At 43.4% G+C, this 5,425-nt stretch overlaps 1 protein-coding gene across 1 annotated transcript in view; it reads left to right on the top strand.

Moving 5' to 3' along the window:
- The window catches only part of si:ch211-45c16.2 (mitogen-activated protein kinase kinase kinase 13), a 161,908-nt gene extending 158,470 nt beyond the window's left edge, over positions 1 to 3,438 (top strand). Inside the window, 1 exon segment of the mRNA XM_065019779.1 lies at positions 1 to 3,438. This exon segment is cut by the window's left edge and continues 1,776 nt beyond it. The gene's annotated coding sequence lies outside the window, so the exon portion shown is untranslated.
- Positions 3,439 to 5,425: the final 1,987 nt, after the last annotated feature.

The raw sequence follows: 5,425 nt of genomic DNA, 5'->3' as shown, positions 1-5,425 counted from the left end.
ATGGGACTGTTAGTATACCAGAACAGTACTGTCAGTATTCCAGAAAGGGACTGTCAGTATTCCAGAATGGGACTGTCAGTATTCCAGAATGAGACAGTCAGTGTTCCAGATCAGTACTGTCAGTATTCCAGAATGGGACTGTCAGTATTCCAGAATGGGACTGTCAGTATTCCAGAACAGTACTGTAGGTATTCTAGAACAGTGCTGTCAGTATTCCAGAAGGGGACTGTCAGTGTTCCAGAATGAGACAGTCAGTGTTCCAGATCAGTACTGTCAGTATTCCAGAATGGGACTGTTAGTATACCAGAAGGGGGCTGTCAGTATTCCAGAATGTGAAAAGAACATCAGAACACACAGCCTCCTGTCTTGTCCCACAGCCCAGCCCCCCACCAACCATCACTGTCTCTGTAACTGTCTGACCAGTCCAGTATGATATAACCTACCTGCTAAACATGACTTTACAGATGAATCAGGACTGTAACCCGACCCCCAGTGGGACACAGACATGGGCAAATAACGTCTAAACACCAGCATGAAACAACAGCCCAACCATCAACCAACGTTGTCCCAACCATCAGGGATCCATTTCAACACAGATAGTTGGTACAACGTTGGTTGTGAACCAGTACCTGGGCTTGAGGAGACGAGATCTCCTGATGCTCAGGATCCTTCAATTCAAAGTCCCATTACCCAGCTCTGCAAACGGGAATACAAATTTGCTATTGTTTTTGACCAAGTGTGCAAACCTTCGGCACCTCCAATATAACCCCTCATTATATAACCCCTCATTAAATTATTATACTTTATACTGCCACGGACAGGTTGGCCGGACCAGCAGCAGTGCAGTATTCAGACCTGTTCTGGAAGTACATCCTCCAGTAATGATGATAGTTGCTCTGAGAAACTCCATATTCTGGTTGAGAACCGAACATATTTTCATGTATTCCCGTTTGCAGAGCTGGGTAATGGGACTTTGAATTGAAGGATCCTGAGCATCAGGAGATCTCGTCTCCTCAAGCCCAGGTACTGGTTCACAACCAACGTTGTACCAACCATCTCCCAACCAACCATCCGTGTTGAAATGGATCCCTGCAGCAGAACTGCACCACCTTAGCATGTCTGTTTGGCTTGTAAGGACAGACTACCCAGAAGTCTGCATGACTCTCAAAAAGAGCAGAAAAGCACAAGAGCATTTTAGTTCTCTCCCAACCCAGCCAGTTCGACCTGGCTCCAGAGAATCCTACATAACCAAGTATCCAATCTCGCTGTCCTGCATCAAGTCAAGTCGTAGCACCTGTATGTCTCAACACCCTCGTGCACTGTGATGTTATGGCACTGTACTGTCTGTCCCTGCTCAGGATGCTCTTTCTGGACCAAGACTGAACCTAGAACGTTATCATGTAGTATCTCTGTCGTGTGTTGTTCCGCGTGGGCCAATACCGTGTTATATGTTGTTGAATGGTACAGTGGACCAGGTAGAAATGTTGGAGTGAAGTTGGTGTAATAACTAGGTGGATAGATAGGTGGAACACAGTATCCCAGTTTTATCAGGCCCCCTGAGTCTCCGTTTGTTCCATGTCTTTCAGCAAGGTTGTGCATCGGGCATTGGTGCTTGTTAAGCTATGTTATTGTCTGACAGAGGACCAGTCAGACACCAGACTGAATGGTCTGACAGAGGGGAGAGTAGACACCAGACTGAATGGTGTTACAGAGGGGAGAGTAGACACCAGACTGAATGGTGTTACAGAGGGGAGAGTAGACACCAGACTGAATGGTGTTACAGAGGGGAGAGTAGACACCAGACTGAATGGTGTTACAGAGGGGAGAGTAGACACCAGACTGAATGGTGTTACAGAGGGGAGAGTAGACACCAGACTGAATGGTCTGACAGAGGGGAGAGTAGACACCAGACTGAATGGTGTTACAGAGGGGAGAGTAGACACCAGACTGAGTGGTGTTACAGAGGGGAGAGTAGACACCAGACTGAGTGGTGTTACAGAGGGGAGAGTAGACACCAGACTGAATGGTCTGACAGAGGGGAGAGTAGACACCAGACTGAGTGGTGTTACAGAGGGGAGAGTAGACACCAGACTGGATGGTCTGACAGAGGACTAGTCACACACCAGACTGAATGGTCTGAAAGAGGACTAGTCACACACCAGACTGAATGGTCTGACAGAGGGGAGAGTAGAGGCACAGTCAGACACCAGACTGAATGGAACCACTGTCTAGACGGCTGGACATATAGTTAGTGGCAGACAGACAGGCTTTTTAAATAGCTATATTTTTAAACAGTGAGTGGTTTTCATAAATGACACCAACTTGGTAAAGTACTTCTTGCCTTTGCTGGTTTGATGCTCAGGTTTTCAGTTGAAGATAGAGTGTTGATGCTCAGGTTTTCAGTTGAAGATAGAGTGTTGATGCTCAGGTTTTCAGTTGAAGATAGAGTGTTGATGCTCAGGTTTTCAGTTGAAGATAGAGTGTTGATGCTCAGGTTTTCAGTTGAAGACAGAGTGTTGATGCTCAGGTTTTCAGTTGAAGACAGAGTGTTGATGCTCAGGTTTTCAGTTGAAGACAGAGTGTTGATGCTCAGGTTTTCAGTTGAAGATAGTGTGTTGATGCTCAGGTTTTCAGTTGAAGACAGAGTGTTGATGCTCAGGTTTTCAGTTGAAGACAGAGTGTTGATGCTCAGGTTTTCAGTTGAAGACAGAGTGTTGATGCTCAGGTTTTCAGTTGAAGACAGAGTGTTGATGCTCAGGTTTTCAGTTGAAGACAGAGTGTTGATGCTCAGGTTTTCAGTTGAAGATAGAGTGTTGATGCTCAGGTTTTCAGTTGAAGATAGTGTGTTGATGCTCAGGTTTTCAGTTGAAGATAGAGTGTTGATGCTCAGGTTTTCAGTTGAAGACAGAGTGTTGATGCTCAGGTTTTCAGTTGAAGATAGAGTGTTGATGCTCAGGTTTTCAGTTGTTTTGGTGTTCTGTACTGTAACAATCTAATGTCTACTGGATGGCTCCAGGTACAGTGGGTTATGTTGCCTTGTATTACATAGCGTGGTTTCATAACCGGCTCCATTCCATACCTGCATCCCAAAATGGCACCCTATTCCCTACATAGTGCCACTGGTCAACAGTATATAGGGAATAGGGCGCCATTTGGGACGCATTCCTTTTATCATTTAAGAAGACCAGCTGTCAGAAAGGATTATCATTTTCTCATCTCCTCGCAGTCTTCCTTAGTGCTGGTGACACTCTGTTTGTGTCGTCCTCTTTTAAAAGAGATACTGCATCTTGTGTAACTAGTAACACCAGAATCATGTTACCCCCCTGTATGTGTTTCAGTGCCTGTGTAAAGCATGTTTATACTTTTAGATTATGGCCAGTCAGGGTTAAGTCAAACATCTGTATGAAACATCGTCTGAAATTAAATGAATGGAGATCAGATGGCTCACATTTCAAACCAGGAAAACAAGGCAGAGCCACCGAGACCACAGAACAGACTGCTGCTCTTGGTCTGATGCAACCTCATCTAAATGTCAGTAGCTAGCAGAGCCATATACAGAGAGAGTCGGGCTTTTAGAACGGGCGCCATGTTGCTGCCATTGAGCATTCTATTTATCCATTCATAACCATCATTTGGATTCTAATTTTAATTCAGGACGTTCAGACTCAGTAAGTCTCCTTGACGTCATTTGTGATTATGAAATATGAAACTTTTGGGGCGACAAAACAAACCCAGGCAATACATAATGTAAACAAACCCAGACAAGACATCATGTAAACAAACCCAGACAAGACATCATGTAAACAAACCCAGGCAATACATCATGTAAACAAACCCAGACAAGACATCATGTAAACAAACCCAGACAAGACATCATGTAAACAAACCCAGGCTAGACCTCATGTAAACAAACCCAGACAAGACATCATGTAAACAAACCCAGGCTAGACCTCATGTAAACAAACCCAGACAAGACATCATGTAAACAAACCCAGACAAGACATCATGTAAACAAACCCAGGCTAGACCTCATGTAAACAAACCCAGACAAGACATCATGTAAACAAACCCAGACAAGACATCATGTAAACAAACCCAGACAAGATATCATGTAAACAAACCCAGACAATACATCATGTAAACAAACCCAGACAAGACATCATGTAAACAAACCCAGACAAGACCTCATGTAAACAAACCCAGGCAATACATCATGTAAACAAACCCGGACAAGAAATCATGTAAACAAACCCAGACAAGACATCATGTAAACAAACCCAGACAAGACATCATGTAAACAAACCCAGACAAGACATCATGTAAACAAACCCAGGCAATACATCATGTAAACAAACCCAGACAAGACATCATGTAAACAAACCCAGGCAAGACATCATGTAAACAAACCCAGACAAGACATAATGTAAACAAACCCAGACAAGACATCATGTAAACAAACCCAGACAAGACATCATGTAAACAAACCCTGACAAGACATCATGTAAACAAACCCAGACAAGACCCAGACAAGACATCATGTAAACAAACCCAGACAAGACATCATGTAAACAAACCCAGACAAGACATCATGTAAACAAACCCAGACAAGACGTCATGTAAACAAACCCAGACAAGACATCATGTAAACAAACCCAGACAAGACTTCATGTAAACAAACCCAGGCTAGACCTCATGTAAACAAACCCAGACAAGACATCATGTAAACAAACCCAGGCAATACATCATGTAAACAAACCCAGACAAGACATCATGTAAACAAACCCAGACAAGACATCATGTAAACAAACCCAGACAAGACATCATGTAAACAAACCCAGACAAGACTTCATGTAAACAAACCCAGACAAGACATCATGTAAACAAACCCAGGGAATACATCATGTAAACAAACCCAGGGAATACATCATGTAAACAAACCCAGACAAGACATCATGTAAACAAACCCAGACAAGACATCATGTAAACAAACCCAGACAAGACATCATGTAAACAAACCCAGACATCATGTAAACAAACCCAGACAAGACTTCATGTAAACAAACCCAGACAAGACATCATGTGAACAAACCCAGACAAGACATCATGTAAACAACCCCAGACAAGACTTCATGTAAACAAACCCAGACAAGACATCATGTACATAAACCCAGACAAGATGTACAAAATAAACAGGTATCAGACAGCTGGGCCAGCCACTCTATAATCAAATCAAATGTATTTATAAAGCCCTTTGTACATCAGCTGATATGTCAAAGTGCTGTACAGAAACCCAGCCTAAAACCCCAAACAGCAAGCAATGCAGGTGTAGAAGCACGGTGGCTAGGAAAAACTCCCTAGAAAGGCTAGAAATACTAGTCAATATCAGACAGCTGGGCCAGCCACTCTATACTAGTCAGTATCAGAC

This window comes from Oncorhynchus nerka, linkage group LG1 (assembly GCF_034236695.1).
Source record: "Oncorhynchus nerka isolate Pitt River linkage group LG1, Oner_Uvic_2.0, whole genome shotgun sequence".
In the NCBI taxonomy this organism is placed as follows: domain Eukaryota; kingdom Metazoa; phylum Chordata; class Actinopteri; order Salmoniformes; family Salmonidae; genus Oncorhynchus; species Oncorhynchus nerka.
Note: the sequence above shows the minus strand (reverse complement) of the source record. Positions and strands in the feature narration are given on the sequence as shown.